At 40.5% G+C, this 19,923-nt stretch overlaps 1 protein-coding gene across 11 annotated transcripts in view; it reads right to left on the minus strand.

The window, feature by feature from the left end:
* The window catches only part of BBX (BBX high mobility group box domain containing), a 138,624-nt gene that overhangs the window by 67,579 nt on the left and 51,122 nt on the right, over positions 1–19,923 (minus strand). The window lies entirely within an intron of this gene.

Consider the following 19,923-nt stretch of genomic DNA (forward strand, 5'->3'; position numbering starts at 1 on the left):
CTTCCTCTGTTATTTATAAAACCTTATATACACAGGTGACCAAGTACTAATTCAGCAATACTAATTTTGGGACTATCTCATCCCAGTGTTGATCTGCCACTGAGAATGCTGCATGTGCTAAACAAGCTACACTTGATAAACTACATCCACAAACACCAAAATCCTTGTAAAGGTCTTCAGAAGCAGCCAAGTGCTTTAAGGCACACGTCGTAACACAGGTTAGAAAGAAACGCAAAACCTGCAAAAGCAGAACCCCATGGATTGTGATTATGGTATGCTCCCTGTTGGAAGATTCTCCACAGAACAACATCTGAGCTTCAGCAACTTTCATTTCCATGAGGATAGTGGAAATGAATTTCAGATTTCCTGTTACCTTAAAAAAACCCCCACATTTCCTGGAGGCCAGCTGGGCTCTTAGTTGTCTCACTGAAGATTACTGGTACCAAGGAGCAAGGCAGAGTTTCAAGAGGATTTTCCACACTTTCTCCTCTGTTTTACACGATCTAAGTTCTCTATTACATAATAAAAACAAATGCCAATAAGAAAAGGTAGGACTGAACTATGATACTAATAGCTTGTTGTTTTGGGGACTACTGAGTCAGTGACTTGAGCATTTTCAATAAAGAAGCAGGAGACTAGGAAATGAGTTCATGTTCTCAGCAGTCTAGTAGGTTGAAGAGGTCTTCGAATTTTCACATGAAAGCAAAAGGAGATTGTGGCTGGAAAATACAAAGTGGGGTTTTTTTTGGTTTTTTTTTGGTTTGTTTTTGTTTTTGTTTGGTTTTTTTTATAAATACATTTCTTTTAGCTCTGGAATAAATGAACCAGAATATTTCTATAATGTAAGACAAAAACTAGTTGGCACTAACTGCTGACCATTCAGTGAATATACTCTTTATTGCTTCACAGCAGAAAGCCATTAACGAGCTTTCTAATTTTCAGAGATGTGATGGTTTAATGGGGGACATGCTGAGACTCAATGGGGTCCTGTTTACCAGCAGAGGTTTGGGAGAGACTGTCACCACATGAAACACTTAGCAACACAGCTACAAGTGTTAGTTAATTTTTAATGACATACTCTTCCATCTTCAGAAATTATTTTAAACTGTTCCTTATTCTCAAACTCAGATATCAGCTGCTTGCTTTCTTTGTTCTCTAACACATAAAATAAAACCCCAAGATCATAGAAAAATGTCAACAGCATTTTAAAAAGTTCTGGAGGATTTTTAAAGCATCCATTTCATACCTGCCAGAGAGGAAGAAAAGCAACATATAACACAAGTCAATAGAGTTTAAACTTCAACTTTACTCTTTCTCTTTTCCTTTAGACATGCTAAATAAGAAATATTTCCTTTGGCATTTTTAATGCAAAGAAATCAAGCAAGCTTTGTCTAGTATGAAGAACACTCTACGTTAAACGACTGCACTCACTGTAGCACCTTTTGCCTCTGTGAAGTGCAGATGAAGGGAAAGGATTGATGTAAGAGATTGCCTTGCAGAAGAAGGTCTGGGGCTGCAAATGACTAACATCTTTACTCAAACACAAGCACATTAACAGGAGCCTAGAGTCACTCAGGTAAAAGCAGCTGTCTGAAGACTCAGGTCTTAACCATAACAGGACTTTTTGTTGTCTTAAATTTAAGTTACTGTAGGACATTTGCTATTATAGGACTCATTTTAGACTTCAGCAGCTGGAGAGACAGGAACAGAAAAACCAGAAACCCAGCAAGTCACATGTTACAGCTATGCATACTTCACCAAGCAAGGCTTCAGTGGCATATTCTGCTACCCAAAACATTTGGGTCATGAAGTGCAGAAGACAAGCATTTATTAGGGTAACATCCACCTTTCTGGATACCAGTGCTAACCACCCTGTGTGCCAAAGGATCACCAGAAGGTCTGCCTACAACCCGGTGCATCTGCTGGAACAAGGCACCCCCCTCTGCCTAGAGAGCAGGCAGCGGTTGTCTCCTTGCATGGTCTGTGCAGGGCTAATGCAAAGGAGCCACAAAGTGGGCTAATGCAAGGCCTCCTGCATGTGTAGGTGAAGTCACTCACCCAGGGGAGGGACACACTGGGACACCTGTGCTACTAAACATGGCTCTACTCCCAGATGAAGGAGAAGTAACCCACAGAGCCTGGAAATTCTGGCAATCCTTTTGCTCCAAAGCAGCATTTCTTTTTGCTTCGACATTTGCTGCTGCAACAGGAGAGAGCACCAAGAAACCTGGGAAGGTGAGCAGAATAAACGCCTGAAATTCATAACACAGAGGCAGCAGAGCCCAACCTACTTTGCAATACTTCCTCCCACAGAGGGGAGATAATAACAACAACCGCTTCAGAGCCCTCCACTGATACCAGAGCAATTTATCAGCAGAACACTTTTCATGGAATAGACTGTAAAGAGCTACCACCTCTCAGACAGGAGATGAGTGCCTGTCTGCAGAGCATCACAGACAACAGCAACATCACAATCCAAAAAACCACTGACTTTCAGCAAGTTACAGCTGAGAGAGCGCACCATGAAAATTTTTTTTGTTCCTTTGTGTTCCTGTCTAAGCAAGACTACATGGGCCTGCATGGGGAGCAGCTTTTATAGAAAGACAGCTGTCATTCCTGCATTCCCCATTATTTCAATGTTGCAAAATGAAAGTCTTTGTCATTTGTCAAGTGGATCACCACGAGTTCTAGCTCTCTAGCTTTTGCAAGTCACTAAATGCTCAATCTCAGCATAAAGAGTTTTTAAGGCGAGCTCACAGGTAAGATGGCCACACGAAAAACTTAATGAATTTCAGTGCATTGACATTCTCATCAGATTATTCCCAGGAGGGCATCTGCAGTTCAGCAACAGCTTCCTCACTGAACGGCCTACCAGGTTAAGAAATCAAAGTCAAATTGGAATTTTATGTGAACAAGAATGATAGCCTGGAGTTCTGCTCACAGCCTTCAGAGGATGAGACCCCATAAATGAAAGAAAAAAAAAAAGTACATGTTCTAGACTTGCCACTCCCAAAGCTCCATTTTTATCTGCGATTAGCAGGCATACAAATTGCTGTAGGGTGCAGTCATGGCAGAAACACAGCCAAGTGCTTTTGTGCAGTGCAGAGCAGCACAAAGAGGAGACGTTCCTGCAGCAGACATTGCAGGGGGAGCACAGCTGAATGGTAAAATTGTTCAACTCTCCTTTTCACCTCTTGTTGATTGTGTCCCAGTATCTTCTGCAAAACCAGGACAGTGCAGCTGTGTCCGTCACTACTGTAACCCATTCTAAGTTTTACTATGTGCATAACGGAGCTTTCATAATAAAATTCACTCATAATTACCACCAGTGTCAGGGGAACCATATACAGCTGTATGAGCAAATGAAATAATTACTCCCTTAATACATATTTAATAGGCCATAAAATATCCCTGCACAACCCCATATTATACTTTGTCTACTTCTGCTCTCTTCAATTCAAGTGCAATAGGCTAAAGCAGTTGTCTAAACATTCTCCTGTACAGCTACTATCCACTACTCCTACAGAAAAATAATCAAATTAATGGCTACAGAAAATATTTACTCAGCTTTGTGTATCTCCAATATAAAGCCTGTAAATCATGGCAATGTATCTCAGAAACAACCATAAAGAGGCTACACAAGAATTTCAAATAAAAGGGGCTTGTGCCATGCTCACTAACAGAAATACAACAAGACTGACTTGATAATAAATTCTGGCCTACTAATATATTTTCTTCAGAATCAAATTGTCACAACCACCTTTCATCCTCTTCTCTTACCAAGAGGGGCAAGTGTGTAAAGCCAAAAATGAGAAGTGAACCCTTATGAGTCTGCTTCCTGTATGAACCCCTCCCTAGCAAACTCTGAGTTAATTTCCAAGCTATTGACCATATTTAAACCAGCAACACTTTGCCAAAAGACATTGTATCTCACATGAGGCATAACCCAAGTAGGTAAACAGAATGCCAAGAAGAGCTAAAACAAATGGCTACAAATCTCTTCTCACAAACAACAAGAGGAAATGGCCCCAAGTTTAGACTGGATATAAGGAAAAACTTCCCCACCAAAAGGGTTGTCAAGCATTGGAACAGGTTGTTCAGAGATCTGTCCGAGTAACCATCTGAGGAGGTCTTTTAAAAGACATGTAGATCTGACATTTAGGGACATGGTTTAATGGTGGACTTCCATGATCTTCAAGGATCATTGCAATTCTGTGATTCCATTCAAAGTAAGTGGAAATCAAACTAATTTGCACACATTTATCAGTCATATTTGTATTTATCATCTTGCTAAAGGCAGTATTTTAAGACCCAGGAATGAGCTTTTAATTCAGAGTAGATTTCTTAATGCAGTGGTTTAGTCTGACCACAGAAAGAGATGCCAAAGGAACTTTAATTCTAGTTTCTGAAGTATCACTGTCCCTCAGAACTATGTGGATCCACATGAAAACGTTTTGGGTCTGTGAACACTTGTAATGATTTTGAAAGCAGATGTATTATATTAATATGCAATTTTCAAGTGCCATCTAGTGGTTATTTTCTATTTAATATTGGAATTTAAAAATAAACCTTCCCTTCTCTTTATCTTTAAAATTTTTTAAAAGTTTGTTATTTCTATTGCTTCCTGTTATTTTATGATGTGATTCTTGATCGTGCAATGGTAAACAGATGCTTGAATTAAGCCTAAGTTTGAGCATTCTGATGAACTGAATTTGGGCCAGACAACAGCTGATTTCAGAACTAAAGAATTGAAAGAGAAAGGGGAAAAAAACCCCAAACCTTTTCTATCTTATCCACAGAAACAAGGCACAAATATCAGCTCATTATATAGAGCTTTTTCAGTACAACTCAATGACCTCTTATCATGAGAAAATTCTGACTTATTAGAAGTCTACAAATAACTAGGGTGTCAACTAAACACACAAGAAAATCCAGGAGAAAATGCATGTTCAGTGCATTCCTCACACTGAATAAAGGAAAAAATCCACAGTGCCATGTATAAAAGTTTATGCTTTACACTCAACCCAACCTGTGGTATTACACAGGCCCAAAACTTAAAATACTCAGCAAAATCTGACCACTTAACATAGTAGTCTCACAGTGGGAACAATTACTTCATGTCTTCTGTGTCTCATCTCAAATATCCTCTTAATCTCCAAGTATAAGGAATTGGGCTCAGGTATCTCAAAAAATGGCTAAATGTGCACATGCAGTAGTGTACCCAAGACAGCATCAAACTGGCCATGCGTACCATGCAGACAACCTGTGTGAAACACACAGAGCACATCAAATCCTGAACTTAATATGTATGGAAAGACACTTATATGTACTTCTATTCCACCTGGAAAATTGTGGAAGACTGTGTCAAGCAGCCAGCCAATCAAGGAAAGTATTTGGGCTTCTTCACAATGAACCTCTGAGAGCCTAAAAGTAAGATGGTTCTATTTCTGCAATATACTTTCGCAGAGCTACGGTAACATACAAATAATTTTGTGCCCACCTGGCTATAGAAAAAGTATTAGAACTCGGAGTCTGAGACAGAGCCAAAGTTAAAAACATACCATCGCCAAACATCATCTTTGTTATTATTCTACTGAAAGACTTGTTAGCTATGGCAGAAACAAATTCTCTGGGAAAAAAAAAAAAGTAAAAATGCTCCAAACTTATTAATTCTGTCTTGAATTCAAAGCACTTTAATGAAATGTGTGAACATTGCTATCTTCCTGACTTTTGCAGTTTGGAAGGAGTCTAACAGAGATGAAAAATCTTAGACAAAAGGTCAGAAACAAATTAATGGTCAAACTGAGAAGAGAGCTTTTAACTCTGATCTCAGTCCCGTCTCCCTTCTGCTGTCTCTCCCTTCCAGAAAACAAAGAAATTGAAAAGAAAACTTTCACATTCAGCAACCTTTTTGTGTGCTTGTTCCATGAGTAATCACAGAGACATTACAACTGCCCAGCAAGGCACACTTGGGATGCAGCTCCAGGCAGGCATCCCCGGAGCCGTGGAACTCAGAGGATGCAGTGGAGTGACAGGCAGCTCATCCCCCTGGCAGGGCCACACTGCTGCCCCTGTGCCCCACAGCCCCTGCTCAGCAGCCTCGTGGAGCCAGAGGTTGTAGGAATGTGCCCCCTGTTGACGGAGCGACAAAATCATCCTTTGTCTCCTAAAAAAGGAAAAAAGTTTCCTCAATTAGGTCAAAAGACACCTCATGGGACCTTGGGGACTTACCTCAAACTTAAGGATAGCCAATTGGACAGAAGTCCCACCTAAGCAATTTACTAGAAAAAGAAGAGAACAAAGAAACTAATTGCTTTTGGGAGGTGTTTTACCAGGAGCAAGAACCTCTTGCCCTGGCTGGGTTTTCTCTGTAAAGAGCTTTGTTATTTTGCCTTTTATTAAAAAAACTTCTGCTTCCAACACTGCCACAGAAGCCATTCTGCTGATTTTATTGCATCTGAGGTGGCTGAGCTATCTTGGGTGTGATATAAATCTCCAAGAGCTTGTAAGACCTGGCTCGAGGAGACAATTATACCAAGTGGTGTCACCCCACCACAGCACTGTCATCCCACCATGGCACCAACAGCAAGGAGCTCGCTGGGCAATCCCATCTGCTCGGGAGTGTGAGCCAGCACTCCAATGGACAGCCCTGGGAGCACCTCACTGGAGATCCCAGCCCTGGTTCCCATCCTTGTGCACACAACCTCTTACACACACCGCTGAACCTCCCTGAGCCAGGGCTCAGTGTAATAACCCACCTACAGGCCCTGGAAAATTTACAGGATAGGGCAACTACCCCATGGCAACTGGATAAGAAGTAACACAAAGATCTGGAGATGCAGGAAATCACAAAGTTGCCCCTGAATACAAGAACAGGGCATACTTATGCAGTGCCTGAAAGAGTAAAAAAAATAAATTATGTAACACATAGATGAAAGGAATAAACAATGTCACTTAAAAAGCCCTCAGAAGGTAGAATGCTATCTTATTCCATATATAACCTCAATAAGGCAGCCCCAGCTATTTAGCACATTAAACTCCCCTTTAAACACCTATCAAAATAATTTAAATTTCTATAGTTTCATTATCCCATTGCCTAAATCATTGTACTTGGCTAATTCAGTTAATCCATTAAAAGGGCATGGAAATTTTGGCCTATACTGCTCCAGGTTCTTTCTAGGATGACAGTACTTTGTGTATTCCCTCAGGTGCGTCCCATCTAAAATTTTAACACATTTTATCATGTGTTAAAATGATACAAGCCAAGTTAGCAAAGCAGTTCCCCCAGGATGCTACACAACACTATTAAGTCTACGTAAGTCTACTGCTCTTTTTGCTGGTGAAATGTGAGCTAAAATTCTGCATGGAGATTTACAGTACTTCACTCGATAGAAAAGGTCTAAAGATCAAACCCACTCAGCTTATAAAATTTTAAAAAGGTAATTTTACTTTCATACCACAATTTTTGAAATTGCTTTAATTGAGAGCTACATACATACCAATATGAGCTAGAAAGTCTTATAGAATGGCAAACAACATGAAAGTGTGTAACTGAGTAGGCCTGTATTTCACTGATGGCAAATCACTGTAGCATTATGGCCACATTCTCCTGAAGCTCCGTGGATGTTGAGGAAAAATTCCTGAAGAAAACAAGCTACCAAGGAAATGTGTTCTTTGCCAGGAAAGTAGCTTGATGCTAGAAGACATTTCAGAGTTTTTCCTTACAATCTCTCAAATAAGCTTTGACCTAAACCATCAAAAGTAAGCAGGGCTGTACACAATGCTCCCATTCTCAAGCCATATGCATGCACATAGGCAAAAATGGATCACCACCTCGAGTTCTACTGAACATAACAGTCTCTTTTAAGGAGAAAGAGACTTGGCTTATTTTTAATTCTCAGAAAGACAATCACAGGATTCAGTAACATCCACTTCTAAAGATCTAAAGCTAGAAATGTGACATGAGCTGCATATGAAAGATTTAGGTAAAAAAATACTTTTGCATTGTTCCTCTTAAAATACCATAACACAGTTATTTATTTTCATTCACTAACAAACCATTATTTCAAGAAAAGGGCAATATTAAATACTAAATTCAGCATCCTGCTCAAGGCAGACGTAGCTTCAAAGCTGAACCACACTGCTCGGGACCCCACTCAGGGACAGAGAATCCACCACCTCTTTCACCACTCTCACAATGGAGGGTATTTTTCCTTATGCTCAACCCAAATTTCCCCACCTGAAACTTCTGACAATCACCTCATGTCTGTCCTTTTACTAGACATCTCTAAAAGGAGTCTAGGTCCCTCTTCCTCATAATGATCCTACAGACAGCTGAAGTCAACCAGAGCATCCCCTCAGCCTTCTCAGGTGAAACACAAGGAGCTCTCACAGCCTTTCCTGGTATGTCAGGATATATCATGGGTTTCCTGACCCAACCCCCTAAGTAGTCCTTGACAGTGCTCCCTACAGTCACTCTGTATGGGTATTCAGTCTCAGGAGCTCAGAGCAGAAAACCCTTCTCTCAACCTGCTGTCTACACTCCTGCTCACACAGCCCAGCCTACAGTTTGCTTTTGTGGCTACAAGGTCTTGCTGCTGAATTCTAGTCAACTTACAGCCCATTAGGATCACCAGGTCTTCTCTGCAAAGCTGTTTTCTGCCTTTCTTTTTGTTAAGCTTATTGGGCTAGCCCACATCAACTTTCTCAAGTTCCTCTGAATGGCAGCTCTTGTAATCCACTACTTCCACCAATTCGGTGCCACCTTTGTTTTGCTGAGAGTGCTCTCCAACTCATCATCTGTGCCACCAATGAAAATATTAAACACTGGCACCAGTATCAGCCCACAAGGAACACCGCCAATAACCCTCTGCCAGTTCAATGCTGGTGCAGCCAGTTTTTCACACACTGCACTTTATACAACAATCCATCTAGGGGAATTCAGTTTAGCTCCAGGGATGCTAATAAAAGTGTTAAAAAAACTTGGTACCATCAAAGTAAACAAGGTCTTCTGCTCCCCCTTTGCCCACATCTTCTCCCTCCACCACTTCTTCACACTCAGCAAGAATTTGCCCATGGTAAATTAATGTTTAGCTGTTTCCTGTCTATTCTTGTTCTTCATGTGCCTAGAAATTACTTCCAAGAGGACCAGTACTGCTGTCCTTTCAGTGATCAAGCTGAGGTCAGTCAGCCTGCTGTTTCCCAGATGTTTCTTAGTGCCTTAGAGACAAATGAAACACCCCAGAGTCTGATTTCTTCTGCCTGCATGATCCACAAGAATGATAACCCTTTTTCATTTGACCTGTGGTGACCTGAGATTATAACCATGCAACCTGTTTGCCAGCAATTCCAAATGCAGAAGAGCTGGAAATACTGGTATCTGAAGAACAAGCAGCACAGCTAGTTTGCCTCAATCCTTCCTGTTTCTTTCAAGAAGCTACCCAATACTACAAACCAAAGCTTGCAAACACCTCTAGCCCACTTAAAACAAAAATGTAAAAATCCATGAAATCTAAACACGGCAAGGTATTTTAATTGTGTTTGAAAATATGAGTCCAATTTAGTCCAATCTTTCCTTTACACTCTAAATTTTTAAAAAGCTTGGCTTTCAATACGGGGAAGAACAAGAAGTTACTGCGATTCTGAGGCAAGCTCTAAAAAAACCTCAGCAAGCAAGAGAACAAGAGGAAGCAAGTGAGCTTCCTCATCAAATAAAGGGTGGCACCTAATGAACAAAATCTAAAATCCAGATGTTTGCCATCCTGGGAGGTCTGCAGTGGACAGGTTATTCACAAGTCTATTGTTCTAGGCTCAAGGGTTTAAACACAAGTTCTCCCTGGAAGTCTAGGTCCCTGATGAGCTGGTAAGCAACTGGACAAACAACCACACATAATTTGCTCACAAAAACTTACCAGAATCAGTGAAGATTCCAAATTATGTCAATAAGCTTGGAAAGCACTTTCCAATCTAATTTTTAAAACAACTTGCTCTGTTTGCCACAGTTTGCAGTTTGGGAGAAAAGAGGTGGAAGGTCTTTGCAATGCTCTAGATTGTCATAGGATACATTAATTTGGCAGCTGTCTCTGGGGTGCATCAGTCTTTCACAAGCCTTGAATGGTGACACAAAGAATCTCACTGCAAGAGACTCGTCAGCTCACTCAAGAATCAAACACTTGAAATCATCTGAGACAGCTCCTTCTATGAGTAGTCTAGGTTTGCACTGAAACCTCCACAGGAAGCAGGGAAGAGATTTTTATTTTCTTTTTAAGAAGACTTTAACTGGAGGGGCACTTTGGAACATAAACAGCTCTCAAACATGGCTGTGGATCCTTGCTTATTAAAGGCTGGGCGCTTAATGAAGCCCTCTCAGAATGGGTGGATTTCATGCGTATGTGAATTCGAACACACACCCGTCATTAAGCAGCAACACAGAAATACTGAGTGGTCCTTTGTCTTCATCTCCTGATGCCCATTCACAATGTAATACTACCCACATTGCTGGACCCTTTTTGTCATTTAATAAACAAACTTAAAAAAACCAAACAAAACAAACTCCATTAATAAAAAGTTTTTAGAATATGAGCCAACAAATCACAACTCATCTAGGCTCTCATCACTCTCAAAAAATTATCTCCATGTGTATCCAACACTTTCAAAAGACTGGGGAAACAGACGGGTTTCTCCTGCATACTCTGTGTATCAATAATGGCAGGCTTCTGCACAGAAGCAAATACTTGTTATGCAGTTTACTGCTCTTGGAATGAGTACATCCTACCACCTATGGTCATTATCTACGACCCGAGTTCCTCTGCTGATGTAAACTGCAATGCTGTGGTGAAGGAAAGAAGCAGACTTAACTGTGGATGTGCAGGTTAATTGATCAACCCTACCTTCTTCACACTACTATACGAACTCAGAAGAGAGACTCCTTAGTTCAGTGGGTTCTAAGGACCTATTTTTCCATTATCAATATTAACACTGTCCTGAATTCTTGCTGTTTAGGATGTACATGAAGTTACAAGTTAACACTGCAGACAGCTTAAAAATTTCCTCCAGATAAGACAATTTTTCCTCTGGAACATGAAAAGTGGAAGATGAACTCACACGTCTGTGCTTCAACAGCTTTTTCTGCTTTCACCGCATCAGATTAAATGACTCATCCCTAAAACTGGATTTGTGAAAACTGGCTCTTGGTAACTCCTCCTGATGTTGGCATTAAATACCTCAGTTTGCTTTATATCACAGTTAAATGATAACAAGTCAAACATTTGGCTAAAGCTTAGGAAGTGCAAATGAGTTCTCATCATTGTGAACATTCTCAGTACAAGGGCAAAGTCAGCTCACAGGAAAAAGTACACCACTTCCACAGTCAATTATCTTTAATTCACACTTCCAGTGCACAGGCCTATCCCTGCAGGAGAAATCCAGAAATATAAGATAAAAGCAGATTCCCAAAACATAAAGGCAAAGTATTCAGTATAAAACATTTACACACTGAATATTTTCTTGAAAAGAAGGGTGCCTCAGGACCACCCCTGGCAGCAACAGCAACTTCCAGTACAACACAACCAGCCAGAGGGATGATTTAAGCAAAAAAAGCAAAATAAAAAGAACTGTAGGAAAACATCTGACGTAGGCATTCCTAAGAAACACTGAGGTCTGGAAAGAGAGCACTAACACATAAAACACAGGTTCCCTCTGCTGCCAAGTCCCATAGTCTGTGATTCAGCTCTTTGAGTGCATACGAAGATGTGTGAGAGAATATGAAAAGTGTGGATAACATCCACCTTTTAATTTGGGGGTTTGTTGTTGTCAGTTATTCTTTTTAAATAATGCCTTGTACACTTCAAAAATACCAAGTAAAACTGTAAACTGAAGAGCTGTAGTCAAAAACAATATTGCCACAAGCAGAGGATATTGGCCTGCACTGTTTTGTTACATCTCCGTTTGGCAAGATATTCTGGAGAACCCCCAAGAAAGTACCAGAGGCCCATAAAAACTGAAAGGAGAAGTTCTCTTAGTAAAATGGATTATTTAAACTTTGGGTTCTCATTTTGTTTTTATTATTACCTATTTAAAGCTCACATTTCTTAACCAACAGTCAAAGAAGAAGTGGCCTCATGAAAAAAACTCCAACAGTCTGGCTCCAGCTGGGTGGTGAAAACTGCTCCTGTAGTTCTCCAGCAGAAAAAAACCAAAACAATAAACCTCCAGCCAACATAAAAGCCATTTCACAAGTAAGCCACACCTCAAACAAGATTGGATAGTTAAGATTACAGGTAGGCTTTATGGGTTTTATCTTCCTATCTTTATAACCACACAGAAACAAAGATGGAAATATTGTTTTTCTCAGATCATTTGATCACTACTGGGAATTTTTGCTGATTAACACATATAGAATGCAGTACTTGTGAATGCCTCCAAACTTCTAATGAGCTTTACAAACTGTATTATTATGTGTATGCAGATATTCCTAGATGGAAATACAGATACAGGTTTAGACAAGATGTATCTACATCTAACCATGTGTACATGTCAGGTCCTAAACCCAAGGTTTTACATCCACCTGCTCTGGTACAAGGAGAAGTGGTAGCTGTGCCCGCAGACAAGTCAAAATACAGTTTACTGAAATGAAACTATCAATACAAAACTATTAATGTAAAGAGAATAACTGCTGATGAAATCCCTTCCTCTACATTTAAGGAATGAATCTCTATGAATAGAGGAGAATTTTCCAATTTTTTCTGTTGAGGGGTACAGCAATGTCATTGAGGTTTATCTTTTTAATAATGATTTGCTGTACAGTCAGTTTTCAATTAAGGAATTGATCATGTCCAAGTAATTGTAAATGATACAATGAAGTCAAAGATCACAGGATTAGTTCCTATTTGCCGTAAATTTGGTTTACTCAAATGTGGCAAATTTGCTTTTAGTTTTTCTTGAAAGCTGATCAGACTTCCCTTTTCTGTTTGCATTAGGAACCACAGCAGAGAGATTTAAAACTACAGAGCAGAACACTAACAGCCACATTCCATCTTTTCACTTTCCTGCAGTGAACTCACTTGTTGCAGAAGGAAAACTATTTGCCCATCAACGTTCCCTCAAACTTTGTTTTGCTCAGAACATTCACCCACCACCTGGATGACACTGACCACCCAGTGCTGATGAATAAAGAATAATGAGCAGCCCACAATGCACTCAAACACTAACTGCCAAGTCTCCTTATGAACGCAGCTTTCTTTGAAAACACCCTGGTCAACACAGCAGCTGCCATCTCAGCATTCCTTCGATCACACTACCCCGTGGCAGGTGAGTGGCTTTGTCACCCACATCTCTGCCTGCAGCTACCACGGGTGAAACACACAGAGACACCAGGAGAGCTGAACAGCATCTCGGGCCCTTCCCTTCCCTGCATGAGGGACTGCAGGAAGCTGAATGTGGGCAAACCTCCAATGTTCAAGAGGGACATCTGTGCAGCAGGGCTGACAAGTGCCTCCAGCTACAGCATCAACCTCAAGGCACTGGGGGTTTCTATGCTGCAGATTCCTTTCCTCACTGTGTAACTCAGAGCTCTTCCTACGTCACTGAAGTCAGCAGAGATTTCACTTGAAACAGCCTCAGCTGCCTGCAGAGCAATGCCAAGCTTGGGGCCATACGTGGCCCCGTTTGCTCCACAATGCCCACTCTCAGTGCACTGCCAGCTCCTCTCCAAGGGCTTAAAGCTAGGGCCCCTGCACACCTTCCCATCTGCAAGGCTCACACCTGCAACAGTGGTGAACTGACTCCAAAGCAGCCCAAAATCATCAGGAGAGAATAGGATGCATAATAAATAAGAAAAAAAAAATCCAAAAACAACCAACCCCAAAACAAGCAAACAAACAAACCACATCAAAACAAAAAACACCCTAAAGACTAACTCCTTCTAGTTATTATTTAGATGTTTGCTCTGAGATTGACACAAGAGTGTCTGTGGAGAGGGGGAATATGACAGCAGATATACTGGAATCACGGACAAGATTATGAACATCTGAGTGTGGTAATCATCACATACAAAAACCCAGACCCACAAAATCATCTCTCTGGAGAAGAGAAGCAATCAAACTAAACAAAAATCCCAGGTTACTTTCTTTTCCACCTCCTTGTCTTGTTTTGTTAAGGAAGCCCAAAAGTCTCTAGTATGATACCAGAGAAACAGTACACAAATATATAAGGTTACACCAAGCTTAGACTCCAAGCTAATTTAAATCAGCATGCATGAGAGGTAGGAACACAGACTATTACTGAACTACTGATACTTTTGTATTCAAAGGGTTTTCTTATTCAACCTCAGACAATTTGAGATTGTGCCTTCCCTGCTTCATGGAAAAGCACCCTTCACAATGCAGATAATGACCTACAACACCTATGCCAGGTTATGGAAATAAAATCTTACAGAAGGAGAAAGATCCAGAAGGAGGCAAAGCAAATTCACAGCTTACATAATGCTTGAACACCTCTACTGAATCACTCCATGACTTCATTCTGGAACAGCTCTTCACCACAAAGAGTCCCCAGCAAAGCCAAAGATAAAATAGGTAAGTCAGGGTAAATAAAATAAATACATTCAGGTTTGTAATTTCACATTTCGTAGACTCAATTAGCATCCTGTATGCACTGTTATCATTTTGAATGGATGTTCAATGAAGAAAGACTGACTTTGCTGGTTTTTTAAGTGCTATCTGAAAAGGTTCTCATGCAGTTCTTATTGCTTTGCACAATAAAAGCATACTGAAATGCAGTGTCTTAAAATGGTCTCATCGGAGAAAATATAAAATAAGTAATTTGCCAGAAATCAGACTTTCTGCTCTGTTGTATTATACATACAGTGAAATTACTAAATTGGAACAGCTGGGATACAGTTTAACGTGTACAACTTTTGCATTTTGTACCTCTATCAAATTTGTTTATTGTGCTGCATACACATATTTACAAGAGCCAGAAGAGGGGAATTTTACCCTTGGAGAGAGACTTCAGAATTATGAATTGCTTTATGACATTAAATCCTAACAAGATGCATCTCACAAGACCATTTATGCTGGAGCCTGCTAGAGCTCAGTGTTAAGATGCACTATATGCAAGCTCTGTATCAGATAAGAAAGCAATTACATCACCCAGTGAGTGTTTGGTATTTGACATTTTGCTTTCTCTGACTACCTGTGTCACATAACTTTTCACAGGCGATTACAGAAATTCACATCAGCAAAGAGAATTTCCTACTTTTTAGGCTATGGATGTTATCTTACATATACAACAACAAGCCCTTATTTACACAGGAACAGTTAACTAAAATTAACTCAGATGTTTTCAGTTCTTATTTCAGGCGGATTTATTTACTCTCAGATAGCTTAGGCTTGTTCCTCAACAACACAAAGCTCAGAGGATGCCAGGGAATTACAGCTGTACCTAATGTTGGAATTTACATCCATGGCATGTGACTGTCAGTGTGTCACAAAAACCAGGCTGATTTCTGATCAAAGAATCCACAAAGCTGAAGCCTCGTAAGACAAATAATTTAGAGAGTTCACTATTTTGATTTAGGTTAAAGAGATTTATGAGCTTAGAAACAGGACTAAATTACTGTAATTTGAGCAGCTGAGCTGTGTAGCTGACTATACATGCACACTTTGGCCTACAGCAAAAGCCAGATCAAACACATTTTTCCCTTAGAAAGTCAAATGGTAGGAGATTTGAATGGACAAAGTTCCAAAAAAGGGGATTTATGGAGCCTACTCACTTCACCTCACCATTGGGACAACAGCACACCCAGCAGAAGCTGCAGACACCCAATCAACAAAACATCCTTATCCCGTGATCTGCTGCACGGTCCATCCCAAGGGAGCACCAGACTGGTGTTCACACCATAACACCCACCAGGTGTCCACATTCCAGAGTGCACTGACCATCAAGAACTCTCCATACATGAAAACTCTGCATGGTGTATCCCACCATATGCCTGGCCACATACCTAACACAACAGCTACCTCTTAATGCATCTCTCACGATGACACAAAGGGGGACACAGCAGCACCTGCTAAGTGACTGCAGAAGGCTGCCCACTGCCACAGGAACAGACTGCTCCTACTACAGCTGAAGTCTGAGATACAGGGTTGCAGATCAGCAACACATTACATTTGTTCATAACTGAACAATGTTATGTTGAAAGGCAAAGACACATCATTAGATGGTGGCCAGATACTGGTGATCCATCTCACCCTAACTCAACAAAGCTGTTGCCAGTAGTCAAAAACAAGGATTATCTGAAGTTCTGTGTGTGTCCTGCACACCTCAATTTATGCTTAAAGGAGAATGGCACAATATTGGATTGGCTGAGGCTTAATTTAAGACAAATTAAGATACAAGTTACAAGCTTGAATTGCAGGAAAATGGGGAAGCAGACATCTTCCTGAACAGAGAGACAGTATTAGATGCTATAACTAACCAGCACAATCTTGAATCTTGTTATCTATTTTAAGTCACAGGCCACAACCCCAGCAAGGCCACCTTCTCCAGCTTATTCACAGTATCTAGAGGATCTAGGAACTAGATCTAAGTTATTGATGAACTTCTGAGCTCTAAAACCATTGCCTCTGGCTAGACAGGAGTGAAATTTACCCACCTTCTTCTCCCATCAGGAAACTTGGATGAATGGCAACTGCTGCTAAATCCAATGTTAATTACAGTATCCAGCAATCTCTAGCAAAGAGATTATTCCTGGGGAAGACATTATAGTCTAGAAATGCTGCAAACCAGAGATGCCTGCTCAAGGCTGGAGCCAAGGGCTCAGGAGTCTCCCAGGACCCAAGCAGGGACCCTCCCCACGGGAAACTGAAGTGCCATGGAGACACAGGTAACTGTGAACTGCACAGCCACTCCCAAGGCTCATCAGGATGCTCCTCACCTGTTTGCTTAGCCTGAAAGCAACGACCAGGCCTGCTAGTGCTTCAAAGTAGATCAAGTTTGAGAAATGCCATCAAACGTGGGAACTGCAAGCAGACTTGCAGGTGTATTTCTATAGCTCACAACAGTCACAGAAGAGGCTCAGGTCTATGTACTGGCTCACTAAGAGCCACTGGTGCATCAAGCTTAATCCCCAGGAAAATGGTTTGCTCAGGAGTTGTACAGTAACAAAACTTCCTATGTTTCACATATGGTCTTCAAATACTCAAGCAACAAAATCCTTGACCTAAGCATCTCACAGCTTAAAAAGAGTATCTGACACAGAAGCCAACCTGCGACTGGAAAACGTTCTCAAAGGAGCCAGAGATCTGAGAACTATCCTGACTCAGCACAGTATGTTTTATGATATTGGGTATAGCTCAGAATTACACAAACCAGAAAATGCAGTTCCCCCCCAACTCTTAGGGGCTTATCCATACAGACTGTCTGAAAAATCAAACAGAGAGTTATGTAAGTAAGGGAAGTGAAATGCTCATCACCATCGCCCCCCTCCCCCTCAATGGATCCCAAACCTTGCCTGGTAACTCCTAAGATAGATTTAAACCTAAGGGGGTGAGGGATAAAAAAGAAAAAAAGGCAAAAAAGGGGAAGTAACAAAGGCACAGCAACACAACTGAATACCCACTGACTTGCTCATGGATCTACCAGAATTAGGACAAATTGTTGCTATCTGCTTTACACTACAACAAGAAATAAAGTGAGAAAGGACTGAGAAGAAAGAGGGTTTATCCTGAGTTTCAAAACAAATCTTCCTCCTTTCTCCACAGCTTCTCTCTTTGGGGAAAACATGATCAGTAGTAAAAAAGCTGCTCAGATACCAAATTGATATTGAATTTCAAAAGAAAAACCTTGTGTTTCATAGGTTAACTCTCTCATGAAACAGAATTTCTCTTTAAGACAAAACTTGACATAAGGCATACTAATTCCTAATATTATCCATATAACCACAAGTTGCTTTTGCTTGCAGGTTCATATAGCTTGGATGTGTTACAAACACAGCTGTGAAAGGGAAGTTGAAAAACAACTCATATTTCCCTATGTGTATTCTTGGGCTCTTTCAGACTATTCTGAACTCCTGGGCCCAGCCTCTTTGCACTGTCGAATTTCCCCAAGCCAGTACACTGGGCATAACAGAGCCACAGAATGAAGCCATCCCTTAGGTGTTGCACTTAATCACCCTCGTGGGTCCCTGCCAGCCCAGAACACTCTGGGGCAAAGTTTGACAGAACCACGTAGATACAAAGAGAAAAACATTGGAAAGGGCTCAGATTTTACTCCCGTAAGCTAAGTACCTGGAGGGGAAATTCTCAAGCCTCCTATTTTATATGCAAGATGAAAAATATATATAGTAAAAACCTTCATATATATGTTATCTTCTATATATATACACAAACATATAACCTGAACAAAGAAGGGACCACAAAATAAAGAAATATAAGCTTTCTGTGTAATCTTTCACATTCCTACTTTACACTTCATGAGATGCATTTTCTTGTTAAATTTTTGTCCTTATTTGCAAGAACAACCTACATGTTATTAAAATATATATATAAACACACTGATGTCTCAAATTCTGCGAACAGTAGTAATGAGAAGCATTTTAACTCCAGCATGGACACACATATACCCCTTTTATTATTCTGAATTGTCTCAAAACCTCACCTGGATTTATTTAACTACATACATTCAGTGGAATGTTCTAAAATAAAAATTCTGCACTGACAACCTGCTATTTACTAATGAATAGAGAAAGCATATGTAGACAAAATTGCATTAGGAGAAAATATCCTTTCCCTCAATAGGCAATCCTGGAAGTAGTGATGCAAACATGACATTTCCTGACTCAGCAGACAGGCTCCCTGTCCGTGCTGTGTTTAATGACAGAAAGACTCCTGTTAGCTCCCAGTGCTATTCCCAGGCCGAGCCAGCAGAACAAGCAGATAAACAGATCGCAGCCCCAGCTCTGTGTCACCAAAGCTGCCCACCAGGTTTTGTCTGCAAGACCAGTTTCTATGCATGTGACCCATTTCCTTTTCTCCCACGCTGAGCCCAACAGGACAGCAAAGCTGCCAGACAAGGCAGAATCTGGCCCAAAATGAACTTTATCAATCACAGTAAAACCGTAGGAAGAACCCAGTTAACTCTGCACCGCCAAGCTGAATTGTGCAGGACAAACAATGCACATTCCTATCATTCTTCCAGCTTTTGCATTCAGCAGATTTGTCACAGTAACCCTATAAACAGCCCACAGACAAACCTGCCTTTTTTTTTCTTTTTAAACCTGATTTTTTCCAGGATTTCCTGAACATTCTCTTCCACCTCCCACCAATGTACTTCTGTAGTTACTCCACACACTAGCCACCTTCAAGCCACATTTCTAGTTTTGCAGAAGCATTTTGGTGGAATGGACAGACAGGTGTCCAAAACCACTGCAGCATTCCTATGTCTGGAACTTTAACCACAGCATTTAATAGCCTAAAGTAACTGTGATTCCAGGTGGTTATTGCTTGGGAGTACAATATATCTTTCAAGGTCTGCCACATTCAGCTCAATGGGATCCTTATCTTGATCCGATTTTCTTTTAATGCCAAAAATAAATTGGAAATGAATACACTCTCATAACAGAAAGAAAGAAATAAAACTATAAATCTTCTCCATTGTTTTGTTTTAAAATTATCTGACAGATTTCAGTATTAAAGCTCTTTTACAAGAGACTGGGAAACAGTACAGTGAAGAGAAAAATTATGACTATTAATTCTTCTTAATCCTACAGAACACTATTAGGTACTGAATGATGATGGGGAAGAAGGGGAGAAACACAAAAAATGTTAAAATCTCTCTGAACAAAATATCAAAGCAGAAAGCAAACATCCAGAACACCAAATTAAAAAACCTCCACTACAAAAACCATAGCACAGCAAAATATTC

This window comes from Passer domesticus, chromosome 2 (assembly GCF_036417665.1).
Source record: "Passer domesticus isolate bPasDom1 chromosome 2, bPasDom1.hap1, whole genome shotgun sequence".
Lineage (NCBI taxonomy): Eukaryota > Metazoa > Chordata > Aves > Passeriformes > Passeridae > Passer > Passer domesticus.